Genomic DNA, 15,314 nt, shown 5'->3' on the forward strand with positions numbered 1-15,314 from the left:
TTATTCTGCTATTGATTCCTTCCAGAGAAGATTTAATTTCATTTATTCTGTTGTTCATCATTGTTTGTTTGCTCTTTAGTTTTTCTAGGTACTTGTTAAACGTTTCTTGTATTTTCTCCATTCTATTTCCAAGATTTTGGATCATCTTTATTATCATTATTCTGAATTCTTTTTCAGGTAGACTGCCTATTTCCTTTTCATTTGTTAGGTCTGGTGGGTTTTTGCCTTGCTCCTTCATCTGCTGTGTGTTTCTCTGTCTTCTCATTTTGCTTAACTTGCAGTGTTTGGGGTCTCCTTTTTTCAGGCTGCAGGTTCATAGTTCCTGTTGTTTTTGGTGTCTGCCCCCAGTGGCTAGGGTTGGGTTGTGGAGGCTTCCTGGTGGAGGTGACTAGTACCTGTGTTCTGTCGGATGAGGTTGGATCTTGTCTTTCTGGTGGGAAGTTCCATGTCTGGTTGTGTGTTTTGGGGTGTCTGTGACCTTATTATGATTTTAGGCAGCCTCTCTGCTAATGGGTGGGGTTGTGTTCCTGTCTTGCTAGTTGTTTGGCATAGGGTGTCCAGGACTGTAACTTGTTGGTCGTTGAGTGGAGCTGGTCTTGGCGTTGAGATGGAGATCTCTGGGAGATTTTCGCCATTTGGTATTACGTTGAGCTGGGAGGTCTTTGGTGGACCAATGTCCTAAACTTGTCTCTCCCACCTCAGAGGCCCAGGCCTGATGCTCGGCTGGAGCACCAAGACCCTGTCAGTGACACGGCTCAGAATAAAAGGGAGAAAAAAAGAAAGAAAGAAAGAAAAAATAAAATAAAATAATTAAAATAAAAAATAATTGTTAAAATTAAAAAAAAAATTTTTAAGTAATAAAACAAAAAGAAAGGAAGAAAGAAAGAAGAGAGCAACCAAACCAAGAAACAAATCCTCCAATGATAACAAGTGCTAAAAACTATAACAAAAAACCACAAAAAACAAAAAAATGGACAGACAGAACCCTAGGCAAATGGTAAAAGCAAAGCTATACAGACAAAATCACACACAGAAGCATACACATATACACTCACAAAAAGAGAAAAAGGAAAAATATATATATATTATTGCTCCCAAAGTCCACCACTTCAATTTGGGATGATTTGTTGTCTATTCAGGTATTCCACAGATGCAGGTACATCACGTTGATTGTGGAGATTTAATCCACTGCTCCTGAGGCTGCCGGGAGAAATTTCCCTTTCTCTTCTTTGTTTGCACAGCTCCAGGGGTTCAGCTTTAGATCTGGCCCCGCCTGTGCGTGTGGGTCGCCTGAGGGCATCTGTTCCCCACCCAGACAGGACGGGGTTAAAGGAGCAGCTGATTCGGGGGCTCTGGCTCACTCAGGCCGCGGGGAGGGAGGGGTACAGAGGAGGCGGGGCGAGCCTGCGGCAGCAGAGGCGTCGTGACGTTGCACCAGCCTGAGGCACGCCATGCGTTCTCCCGGGGAAGTTGTCCCCGGATCACGGGACCCTGGCAGTGGCGGGCTGCACAGGCTCCCAGGAGGGGCGGTGTGGAGAGTGACCTGTGCTTGCACACAGGCGGCAGCAGCTGCCTTAGCGCCTCACGCCCGTCTCTGGGGTCCGCGCTGATAGCCGCAGCTCGCGCCCGTCTCTGGAGCTCGTTTAGGCGGCGCTCTGAATCCTCTCTCCTTGCGCACCGCGAAACAAAGAGGCAAGAAAAAGTCTCTTGCTTCTTCGGCAGCTGCAGACTTTTTCCCAGGCTCCCTCCTGGCTAGCTGTGGTGCACTAACCCCTTCAGGCTGTGTTCACGCCGCCAACCCCAGTCCTCTCCCTGCGATCCGACTGAAGCCCGAGCCTCAGCTCCCAGCCCTGCCCGCCCCGGCGGCTGAGCAGACAAGCCTCTCAGGCTGGTGAGTGCTGCTCGGCGCCAAGCCTCTGTGCGGGAATCTCTCTGCTTTGCCCTCCGCACCCCTGTGGCTGCGCTCTCCTCCATGGCTCCGAAGCTTCCCCCCTCTGCCACCCACAGTCTCCACCCACAAAGGGGCTTCCTAGTGTGTGGAAACCTTTCCTCCTTCACAGCTCCCGCCCCGAGGTGCAGGTCCTGTCCCTATTCTTTTGTCTCTGTTTTTCCTTTTTTTCTTTTGCCCTACCCAGGTATGTGGGGAGTTTCTTGCCTTTTGGGAGGTCTGAGGTCTTCTGTCAGCATTCAGTAGGTGTTCTGTAGGAGTTGTTCCACATGTAGATGTATTTCTGATGTATTTGTGGGAGGAAGGTGATCTCCACTTCTTACTCTTCCGCTATCTTGAAGCTCCTCCATAAGTATTTTCAAATTTTTTTTACATGTCATTCTGCCAACCATCCTGGGATAAGGAGGAGGTATTTGATAAGTGAATAAAATGAAGCTTAGAGATGGTGGGTGACTTATATAACTAAGGTCATCACCAACAGAACAGCGATATTCCATGCAGGTCTGTATTTCCTTCTAGAACATAATGCTTCCTCTCCACTATCATAAGCAAATCATCAATAGGCAGTGCTATGCTGAATTTGTTTACTTTGTATATAATGTCTTTCCTTGTCAGACCCACCTGTATCAGCCCATTACTGTGAAAATAGTGATATATAACAAATACTTGTAAAACTCAGTGACTTAAACAAGCTGTTATTCTCACTCATACATTTCTTGGGTCAGCTAGGGGTTAAGTATTCTAGGCTGGACTCTGACGATCTTGATTCCAATTTGCAGTTTGAGTTCAGATCTTCTCTCGTCCTCTGGGCCATCACTAGCTGTAGCATGTTTTTTCTGGTGCTGGCATAAGCCCAAGAGGGATGAGCAGAAACCTGAGAGGCCTCCTAAGGCCTAAGTTCAAAATAGGAACTCTGCCGTGTCTGTCCGTATTCTATTGCCCAAAGCAGAGCCAATGGCCAAATGTAGCATCAGTGGAGTGGGAACTCTCTCTCCTTTAGTGGAGGCAAAGGGCATGGATTCTTGTAGGAGAAGGGCATGGAGTCCAAGCAAGAGTGCAACATTGGCTCAAACCATGAACATTCACGGAGATAACTGTTCTTGCTTACGGCTAAAGAAATACAAGATCATTCAGATTTTCAGGCAATTCTGTTGATGTGAATTGCATAGTGGAGTGTTTGCAACATCAACATATGAAATTTATTGCCCTGGAAAAGGATAGGTTCACCAGAAAAAAAATTCCTTGAGTATCAGGTTTTGCATAGAGAAACTGACTGTGGTGAATTAACATTTGCTGGAATCAACTGGCTCTCTATTCTGCTAATTTTCTCCACCCTGCCTATCTGGACACTGCAAAGATGAAAGGTTGTTTCCTTTGTTGCTGTGGAGTAGAGCTAACTCCATCATTCTGGAAGGAGCACCAGCACCCAGGTTCTGAAATGAGTCATCACTGGAAGCAACACTCACTGAAGCAGAGTTCTGCTGAGCAGAACAACTTTAGGAAGGACCATACCCAGCTCCTTGGCCAAGTGGAAAAAGCAAATTTAATTCAGAAAAAAATGAAAGTAATGTTTCAATGTCATTGGAATATCCTGCCTGATGTCTCTTGTGGTGAGATGATGGGAAGCAAGATAGGCAAGGCCTTGCGTGATCCACAGTGGCAGCTACATGAACACATGAAGAGTGACCTTAAGTTTCTCACTGGTCCTCACAAACAGTTGTGTTTTCATGTATCTTTAATTATCTATATCAAAAAAAAAAAAAGAAAGAAAGAAAAAAGAAGAAGAAGAAGAAATCAAATGTTGCTATTGTGGTAGTGGTTGTTTGCATGTCTGTGTCTATTTCAAAACAATCTAACAGAGCCCATTTCATGTTTTTCCCTGGTTCATACCCCTGTAGTAGTTTCCTAAGGCTGCCATAATAAATTGCTACAAAGTGGTGGCTTAAAACAATAAAGATTCATTCTCTCAGAGTTCTAAAGACCGCAAGTCTAAAACAAAGGTGGCAGCAGGGCCATGTTCCCTCTGAAGGCACTAGGGGAAAATCCTCCCATGTCGTTTCCTAGATTCTGTTGGCTTCTGGCTGATGCTTAGTGTTCCTTTGGCTTATGGCTGCATCACTCCAATCTCTGCTTCCATTGTCATATGGCTTTCATCCCTGCATGTCTCCTCTATGTCTCTGTGTCTAATTCTCCTTCTCTTTTCTTTTATAAAGACACCAATCAGTGGATTTAAGGCCCACCCTTAAAGAGTATGACCTCCTCTTAACTTCATTTCATCTGGAAAAGGCTTATTTCCAAATAAGGTCACATTCCCAAGTATCAGGGCTTAGGACTTCAACAGATCTTCTTAGGAGACACAATTTAACTCACTCTACTGGGATACACAGGCCACGATGAAATTCCTTCCATGAGATCAACAGGAAATGTAGAATGCCATGATACTTCATGTGATCAACAAATATTTATAGATAATCCAGAAAGTGTCCCAGAGAATATTATGGCTTCCTCCCCCACTTGCTCAGATCTCTGTTCAAAAGTCAGCAAATCAGGGACACCTTCCCTGACTACCATATTGAAAACAGCACTGTGCTATACCCTCAATACTCTCTATTCTCTACCTTACTTTGTTTTTTATTATACCCAATCACCTTCTGTTAGATTATACCTTAATTTGGTTTTTTTTGCCCTCATTAGCATATAAGCTCTAGGACATCAGGGATTTTGTTTTGTACATTTCTTGTTTTCAAAGACTTGCTCATTGCCTAGTACATAGTAAGTATTAAATATGTATTTATTGAGTGAAGGAAAGAATGACTTAATGAATATATTAGCAGACAAAGAAGGTTTTTAAATGCAATTATTTTTATCCAGAATGGATTCCTATGTCTTCTAACTGGTCTTTGTTACTTATCTTTTTCTCCCACTAACAGCATGATGGTCAGTGATAGAAATGAATGACCTAGTGATTTAAACATAGTTTTAGAGGTAGTAAGCTCATTTTATGCTACTTATTTTAAGTCAGAAATAAATCATCATTTGGATTTGGAGAGCTATTAAATATCCTTGATTACTTAAGGAAAACAATGAAAGCCATACCTTGCATGAAAATTGTTAATGGATGTTTAATGATTTTAGCACTTTGGAGTAATTCTCAACCCAAAATAAGTAAAAAATACTCAAATATTAAACAATGATGAAAACAACCAAGGATCAAAGACAGGAAAATTACTGACAGTATAATTGGTCAATTCATTGACCAAACTCAAGTTGCCTCATCTTCATAAATGATTAAACTTTGTTAGTGATAATGCCGCAAAATAGTGGTACACTACCAGAGAAGAAAGATAAGAGAGGGAGAAAAAAACAGAAAAGAGTAATAAAAAAGAAAAGAGATCTATAAACAGCCAAAGTGACAGCAGAAAAGATGGCAGAGATGAGAAATAATGAGTGAGGTTAATGAAAAATAAAGATGACTATTAAAGTGTATCCAGAAAGAAGCATTGTCTCAGAGATGACTTACTGCAAGGGGAAAAAAACCCAAAAAAACAAAATAAACCCCACTAATGCTGGCTTCTATTAAGGAAACCAAGCTCAAGGAATATACTAGGACTTCACAGGAACTGAAGTTCTTAGGCAGCTACTTACTCTGTAGCTCTTCATTAGTCTATTGAATCAGTTCCTTCTCAAACATCTGCTTAGTCCTTCTTGTTCTGAAGCTTCAGTCCCTAAATCCATGACCTTCTACCTCAAGGGTTCAACCCTGACTGACCCTGTTTCTGAGCATCTCCTCTCAGTGTCTGGGACAGAAATCTAATTGGCTCAGCTTGGGTGTTGCAGGACACTTGACCCTTCAGCCAAGGTGGCTGTATAGAGGGTGGGTTGTCCAGTTGTACTTAGTTTGCCCCTTCCAGGCTATGAGTGAAGAAGGTCCTTTAGGAAGGAAATGTATGGTGGTAAATGTAACTGACACTTCTAGTACAAAATCAAGCAGGGGCACCACTGAGACATCAAATCAGCCTTCCTTTGGCTTGGCACTGTTTATGCTCCTCCTTTACCCTTTCCTCAAGTGATTCCCAATGCTGGGAATATATTTCATGTTCCCCAAAATTATAGCCTGTCTCAAGTGTATCTCCAATTCCTCTTTCATAAATTATTTTCTATGTCAGGTCACAGTGACTTTCTAGCCTATGTAGCATTTTTGTAATGCATAACCACATGATCAACTTAATTGTCATCTCTTCATTGACACATATCATAGGTTATTTACTGATTATACTGTGGTATATGCTAGGATTTCAGTGAAAATTGACTAATGGGGGTGAATGCATCAGTTGAAGCCCTTTGTATCTCAACTGCTTTTAAAGGATTTATCCTGCCTGCTGGGAAAAGTGGAAATTAAAAAAAGAAAAACAGAGTGTTTTGCAAGCATTCTGTGAAAGGAAAATATAAGCTCTACTTATTTTAATACTCCTAATAGCACCACTAAATTCAGATGATGCCACACAGAAAGCACACAAACTATACATGAAGATTGTATGTGAGGCATTCCTGTAATTCATGCTATGCTCTCCTTGAGTAAAATTAACTAGGCAGAAATCAAAATGATTTTAGTTGCATGTACACAGCAAACTAAATGTAGGTTTAAAGTTTTTCTGTATATTCTATTTGGATTTATTTTGCATTTGTTGATTTTGGTTTTTTGGTCAAAGAGAAGAAGAAAATATAAGAAATTTATGCTCACATTAAAATATATTTAAAAAGAGAGATCTGCACATACTGGAAAAAATAGCAAGCATGGGAAAATGTTACTGAATAAGTACAATACAAGATCATTTTTGTTATGTAGATTCAACTTACAAAGACAGCTGGTCAAATCTGAGGTCAAAAAAAAATGCACCAATGTTATAGTTCCTGCTTCTGCATAGAGCTGATTTATGCCTGGTCCTCTGTTAAAAGCTTAGAGAATACCCTCAGACTCTGGCTAAATAAAAAGGTAAATATCTACAGCTAAATAAATTATATGATTATTCAGAAGGTGGGTTTTACTATTTCTAAGTGACTAAAAGATCAAAAGATTAAAAGCAAATAAAAACATTTAAAAAATCACGACACTGTAAGAAAAAAAGTGAGTAGTTCATGAAATCTCTTCTAAAGTTAGCCTACTTATTGAATATGTTTACAGTGGTGGTGCAAATTGTGGTAACCTTTGTAAAATGCTTCTCTACTGGATGCCAATTAATCTAGAGTTGCATTCAAATTTAATAAAGGTCACTGTCTGCAGAAGCAAGCACAGAAAACAGCAAAGAAAGCATGTCTTTAATGATTTGATATGCAATTTTCCAGCTTTGAAGAAGATCGCCAATACTATTGCATCCTTCCTTTTACAGAAAGATTAGAAATGTCACCAGATGCCTGCAGTAAGGATCAAAGCCAACCTAAAAAAGGTTTAGGGAAAACGTGACCTGGTGTTATGTTTTCAGAAGTGTTTGGTGATGATGAAGCATGTGTAGGCTTTGAAGTAGTGCCTGTCCAAATTACACTAGCATGAATTCTTGGAGCAGTAAGCACTACTTCTTCACACCCCATCAACAGGTAAAACCCACAAGAAAAAAGAGTGGGTACAAGATGATGTCATGAAACATGACTTGTCAGTTATATTCAAAATAGCAGTTTTTCTCCATGATTAGCATAAGGAACACTAACAATGATGGAATAGAAACTTCTATTAAAGGTTGAAAAAAGAACTATGTTTGAGCTCTCAACTTCAGCCTTTAATTCACTAATTGATTTTGGAGAACAGCTACATTATACCACAAACAGTTATCTCCATCATTACAAGAAAGAGGTTAAATGGCCAAAAGAGCAAGCTTATTTTCATTCAAGAGCTATTCATTGAGTAATTTTTACCATTAAGGCATTTGCAGGACTTCCCTGGTGAAGCAGTGGTTAAGAATCCGCCTGACAATGCAGGGGACATGGGTTTGAGCCCTGGTCCAGGAAGATCCTACATGCCGCGGAGCAACTAAATCCATGCGCCACAACTACTGATCCTGTGCTCTAGAACCCTCAAGCCACAACTACTGAGCCTGAGTGCCATAATTACTGAAACCCACATGCCTAGAGCCCATGCTCCGTTACAAGAGAAGCCACCGCAATAAGAAGCTCGCGCACCGCAACGAAGAGTAGGCCCTGCTCAGCAGCCAAAAATAAATAAATAAATAAATAAATAAATAAATAAATGTTAAAAGAGGCATTTGCTACTTTGTTGAATGAATGAATGAATGAGTAAAACAGTAAAAAAAAAAAAAAAAAAGACAACCATAAATGCCACAAGATAAAGTACAATGTGAGTTCCAAAGGGACAGTGTTCACTTCCAACTTGAGGGGTTCAGGGAAGGTTTCATGTAGGGGGATCACATTTGATGGCCTCAAAAGTTGAGTAAGGTATAAAAGTTTACAGGTGGCAGAACAGCATTCTACTTAAAAGGAAGCACAAGCCCAGACCCACCACGCTAAATCACAGCAGGAATAAAGGATGGCAGAAGAGAAGAGGTCTTGGAGCAATGAGGTCAGATCACCAGCACCTTGGAGACTGAAGAGATGTTCTTTCTTCTGCAGACTGTGCGGAGTCTTTAAAGGCATCTGAGTAGGTGAGTGACCCATCAGGGTTCTGCTTTAAGAAGACTTATCTGGCAGGAATGGATAAGCTGAAGGCAGGAAAAATGAGCTGCAAAAGATCAATTAGGAGGCAGTTAGCAAGGTCTAGATAAGAGATAATGAAAACCTAAGTTTGCTGGGGACAATGGAAACTGAGGTGGGGAATGAAAGTGAGAAATATTTCACTGCCAGACCTGTCAGATTCACAACTGAGCAGGTGTGAGGGAAAAGGATGAGGTAGGAATGAAATCAGCATGAGGTTATTCAGCCTGTGATGATAGTGACTTTAAAAGAAATAGGGAAGGATGTTTGGGATGGAAGATGAATTTATTTTGAATACCTGGACCTCGAGAGGTCAGCAGGACATCCAGAAAGAGACATCTAATGCGCAGTATGGAATACAGCCCTAAAGCTCAGCAGAGAGGTGAAAGCTAAAGACAGAGGGACACCAGAACCTTCTTTTCTTCCCCTTCTTCAAGAAGTCAAGTGTCAGAGTATCTTTCGGACATGAGTGCTCAATCAGCCTTGTTTTCCACATCATCTCTATCTATATCTACAGCTAGATCACCAGTGGTCAGTATGATGAGCTTACACCCTCATGAAAAAATGTGAAGATGTTCTCTTCCTCTAGACAGGGATGTGTGCAGCAGTTCTCCATTAATATTACTCAGCCATAAAAGGAACGAAATTGGGTCATTTGCAGAGACATGGATGGACCTAGAGACTGCCACACAAAATGAAGTCAGAAAGAGAAAAAGAAATATCGTATATTAACACATATATGTGGAATCTAGAAAAATGGTACAGATGAACCGGTTTGCAAGGCAGAAATAGAGACACAGATGTAGAGAGCAAACGTATGGACACCAAAGGGGGAAAGCGGGGTGCGGGTGGGAGGGTGGGATGAATTGGGAGATTGGGATTGACATGTATACGCTGATGTGTATAAAATAGATAACTAATAAGAACCTGCTGTATAAAAAAGTAAATAAATAAAAATTTTTTAAAATATCGAATCACTATATTGAACACTGAAAATAAAATAAAGTAAAAAAAAAAGTTGTCCATTAAAACAATGTATTTTTCTAACACATGGTTTCTGTGGAATTGTCCCAGAACATAACCCCCCGCTGCAGAAAATAAACAACAAAACAAAATAAGGAAAAACTGAGACATCACTGTATTCTTCTTTACTCCACAGAAAGTAGCAGAGTTTTAGGCAAACGTAGGGTGCGTGATAAATATGTGTGGGTTGAATCGTCCCTGCACTCTGTTCCTGACAAAAAAGGGAGACAATATGAGTTGAAGGGGTGGAGATAGCTGTGTGGTTCAGAAGGACTCTGTTCCCGGGGAGGAGGGAGAGGTGTGAAGAGGCCACTAGGATGGTACAGCTCAAGAAAGACAGAAGTCTCTCTCAGAGTCAGGCTGCCAGGGCTGGCTGAGGCTTTGACTTTCCCTCTCTCCCTCTTCACTCAATTGCCCACTGACCCCTTCCAAAGGCATGCCCTTCACTGTTTATCTTTGTGCTTGCTATTTCATGCGGGGTCCAGGATCCAACTTCTGCCCCTCAGCATCTGATCAAAGTGCAGCTCCCTCCTTCCTTCCTCGAACCCCTGCAGGAGAGCCAGTCTCACCTGCTATAAATCCCTGTAGCACACACACCACATCCCCACGCACCCGACCCATCCGATCTCCTACCCATTTATTTCCTGTTTCACCACACTCCAAATATTGCAGCTCTGAGATTAACCTTCTCATCCTGGAAGGGGAAATGCAGCACTGGACTTGAAGGACTCTGAAGAAATTGTTTCTGCAGCTACTCCAGGTTTCCAGCTGCTTGGTCTGAGAGTGGAGAGTTTTTTGGACTGTGGCATCTTGCTGCCGTGCTTGGTCCTTGCTCTGCACTAGGAGAGCAAAGTCTGTGTGTGTCTGGCTTGTTTTCTCCATGCATGCAGGGCACCTGGTTGAATGCATGTTGAGTAGTAGTAAAGGTGCTGGGAAGGGGCTCAGCACGCATAAACCAGGCCCAAGGGGAAGGACTAAGAGAAGATTCTTCATCGTTTTTATCAGTCAGAATAGGAAAGGAGAGCTCTAACATATGTCCTCTCTTTGTAGCCCTGCAATCAGTACTAGAAAAAGGAACTGAAAGACTAATCTCAAGCAAAAGAGCCATTAAAATTCCTTCTTTTGGAATAGTCTCTCGGGAGTCAAGGGAGACTCTCATACAAACTGCAGCAGTTTTAACTAGTTGTCAAGAGTCTAGACTGGGTGCACCCCAATGTTCGTAGCAGCACATTTTGCAATAGCTAAGACATGGAAACAACCCAAGTGCCCATCAACAGATGATTGGTTTAAGAAGATGTGATCTATATATGCAATGGAATCTTACTCAGCCATCAAAAAGAATAAAATATTGCCATTTGCAGAAACCTGGATGGACCTAGAGAATGTCATATTAAGTGAAGCAAGTCAGAGAAAGACAAATATATATCACTTATATGAAGAATCTAAAAATAATACAAATGAATCTATATACAAAACAGAAACAGACTCATAGACATAGAAAACAAACTTAGGGTTACCAAAGGGGAAAGGGAGGAAGGAAGGGATAAAATAGGAGTATGGGATTAACAGATACAAACTACTGTATACAAAATAGATAAGCAACAAGGATTTACTGTATAGCACAGGGAACTATATTCAATATCTTGTAATAACCTATAATGGAAAATAATCTGAAAAAATGTATGTACCAATATGTAACTGAATCACTTTGCTGTATACCTGAACCTAACACAATATTGTAAACCAACTACATTTCAATAAATAAATAAATAAATAAGAGTCTAGACTGGAGTCAGGTGGGTTTAAATCTGACACTCAATGACTATTTGATTTTGGATGAATCACTTAAACATTACAATTCTTTGTTTCCTCCTTTATCAGCTAGGGATGGCAGAAATACCTACCTCAAAGGGCTGCCATGAAAATAGAAGGAGGTGGTCCAGAGGAAGTAGTAAGTGCACAATAAATGGGAGCCATCAAGGGTGTTTTCATCATTATCTTTATCAGGGCACAGTTTCCTGTGAATGTTTGAAGGACTTTCTGCACACAGACATGTGGAGTTATAGTTTTCTCTGATCTATAGAAAAATACTTGGTTGTTCCTTTCTTGTCTAAGTCACAAAAAAGCCACAACTGTAAGCCAGGAATTTTGTACCAGGCTCCAATAGTTGTTTCTTTAAATTCCAGAACTCTAAAGCAAAATTAAAGAAGGATCTCTTGTCCAGCCTCTTACTCAGGGACACTAGGGAGTCCTGAAGCTTGGTAGGTTCTTGGTAGGTGCTGAAGTAGCTAAGTTTGGTGATAACTCAACAGGCTGTCTCTAGCTGAGAGAATGCCTCTGATGCTTTGTTGGCACATACAACTGCAGCAAAATTGTATAATAGGCAAAGCAGGTCTTCAGAAAGAATTCCAGTTTTAGTTTTGCACTCTTGATCCCTATTGGCAACTCTAGACCTACAAGTATTTTTTTCTTTTCCTGGATTTGCTTAAATATAAATAATACATGTTTTTTTTTTGGTTTTATTTTACATATGATTTACTTCAAGCATTCAGAAAATAATGTAACATATACTTATATACCCATTATGAAGATTTAATAGATTTATAATTTTTGTTATATTGGCCTCATCTTCTTTTTCTTCTTCATTTTTTCTGGAAATGAAATAAAGTATCAACTACAACTCAAAACTTAATTTTGCATTGCTTTTCTCTTCCTCATCTTTAGAAAAACCATTTTCCTGAGGTTGGTATATATCACATCTGTGAATGTTTTTAAAAATTGATTTTTTACATAGGGATATATTCATAAATAAGGTATATCCAGAAATATAATGTCACATACATATTCTTTTGCAACTTGCTTTTTGCCACTCAACATTATGTTTTGAAACTTCGATTCATTTTAAATGCTGTGAATATACCACAGTTTTGGGGGTTTTTTTCTACAGCTTTGAACATTTTCCCCTGCCTCCTATGTGCTTGTGGAAGAGTTTTCCATAACACAAAGCCTAAGAATAAGTCTTCAACTTTATTAGATATGCCAAATTGCTCTTCCAAGTGATTGTACCAATATATATTCACACCAGAACTGAATGTTTTCAATTCCCTACACTTTTGCCAACATTTGCTATTATCAGGATTTTAATTTTTTTGCCGATTTTGTGGAAGCGAAATAGTATCTCTTTATTATTTTAATATACATTTCCTGGTTTTTCATGGATCTGGGCAGTTCTTCATGTATATATTGATAATTTGTGTTTCTTTGTAAGTTGCATGTTTATGTCCACTAAACGTTTTTCTAATGGATGGTATATCTTCTTACCAATTTGTAGGGGTTATGTAAAGTTATTTATATGTATTACAAACATAATTTTTATAGTAGATTGACTTTTTTCTACATCTATATAATGTTTTAAAATTCTAAGATATTTATGTATACCAATATTTTTCTTTAAGATTTTTATTTTTGTGTATTATTTAATAAATCCTTTTCTATGCTGAAATAAGGATAATTTTTTTGTATTTTATCTTAAAGGTTTCAAAGTTTTCACTTCATATATATATATATATATATATTTATTTAACAATTTGACATCGTGTATGTGATATATGTGATATAAGGTATGTGTTGTGTATGTGTATGTGATATAGGGACTTATTTTTTTTCACTTCCATTAAGCAAATAATCACTCCAGGATGATTTTTTAAATAAACAATGAGCTTATTTATTTATATATTTTTCCTAAAAAATATTACATGACTGCTCAAAATTTGACTCTTTCCTGGGCCTCCTCCTGCCCTTACTCCCCAGGAATTGGACAGCGTCTGTTTGAGCAGCCTTGGACTAGCACAGGAAGACATTGCTAGTAAGGAGCCTTAATCAAAGATTCTCCAGGGCTCAGGCAGCTTTTCTGGGAAACAGAGAAGGCTGTGGACATGTGGACAACACATTCTACTACCTTCTAGAAGGTTCATTCCAATCTGTTATGATGAGAGGTAGACAAATTTGGACCTATGTACACATAAGATGCTGGAGAGAGACATGAAATCAGTTGCTATTTCATCCTTCAAACAACCCCACTGATGAATTCTTGGAGTAAGGGCAGACCTGAACTAGTGTTGAGGAACAAGAGGGTTAATTGGCTATGGGGCAGCAACAGTCCAGTCCAAGCTAAGAAGATCTAGTAAGAAATGTGTGCAGAACCAAGCAATACCTCCAGATCCTGTAGGGATGGCTTGATGCATTATTCAATTCAGCACCAGATGAGTCTAAAGTCCAGAATGATTTTTAAACCAGTCTATCCTTTCCTCACTATTTTTAATGCCACCTCTGTTATATAGGAAGGTCCTGTACATTCGTGAGTCTCCTTCCAGGGTGCACTGTTCTATCTATCCCAACTTGTGCCAATAATATTCTGTTTTAAACATGATGACTTTATAAATAATATTTATATTGAATTGTGTCAATCCCCCCCCCCCACTTGTAATTGTTTCTCTTCAAATTTATTTTGCCTTTCTGAACTCTCTATTCTTCCATGTGAATTTTAGATCACTCTGTCAAGTTCTGTTGATAGCTCTGTTGCATTTTTATTACAATTACATTGAATTTATAGATTAATTTGGTGATCATTTCCAGTTATGTGATTTTGAGCATTCCCATCAATTAATATAATTTATTTTTCCATTTACTCTGTCTTCTTTTATCTGCTTCAATATTATTATAATTTACTCTGAAGAGTAAGATCTTTTATCTTACTTATCTTTTATCTTAGATTTACTCCTGTGTTATTCATTGCTTTTTTGCTTTTGTAAGATGTGTTGTAAGTGTATTATTTTTCCTAAACATTAAACACTTTTTGTTCCTAGTGTATAGGAATGCTATTGATTTTCATGTAAAATCTTGCATCCAGCAAACTTGTTTATTAGTTCTTATAATTTGCATGTAGATATTGTTTAATTGTCTATAAAAATAATGTTTGCATGCAAAAACAATATTTGTGTTCCTTCCTTTCCAAGTATTTTAGCTGCATTTCATTTTCTTGTGTTGTTACACTGGCTAGGGTCTCAAATACAATGTCAAATAGAAATATCATTAAAAGGTCACCATTTGTTGTTCTCTGATTTTAAAAAGAATATGTCAAATATACAAACATTGTAAGTTCATATACTTCAATTGAGTCAAATTAAATTGATAAAAGCTATTAAAACAAATAAGTTTTTATTAGATAAATGACTTCTTAATCTATTAAGATATTTTTTTCTGCTTTTAAAGTGTTAATGAGGTAAATTAATTTTCCAACTGTTGTATACAAAAGTTTTTCTGAAACAAACCAAATCAGTAATTATACATTATCTTTTATTGCTTTCTAATTACTGGATTCAGTTACTAAAATTTTACTTTTCTGAATGTGTTTTCATAAGTGAGAATGACTTACATTGTTCTTTCTTGGACTTATCTTGACTGATTTTATTATCAGTAATATACTTGGCTCATAAACTGTATTGGAACACTTTCTTGATTTTTTTATTTTCTGAAACAGTTTGTAGATGATACAGATATTTTTCTCTGAAGTTTGATAAACTTGCCTATAAAACCAGCATGATTTTGTTGTTGTTTTGTTTGTTTGCTCTGGTTTTTTAGAGAG

The sequence above is a fragment of the Balaenoptera acutorostrata genome, chromosome 1 (genome assembly GCF_949987535.1).
Source record: "Balaenoptera acutorostrata chromosome 1, mBalAcu1.1, whole genome shotgun sequence".
Taxonomy (NCBI): domain Eukaryota; kingdom Metazoa; phylum Chordata; class Mammalia; order Artiodactyla; family Balaenopteridae; genus Balaenoptera; species Balaenoptera acutorostrata.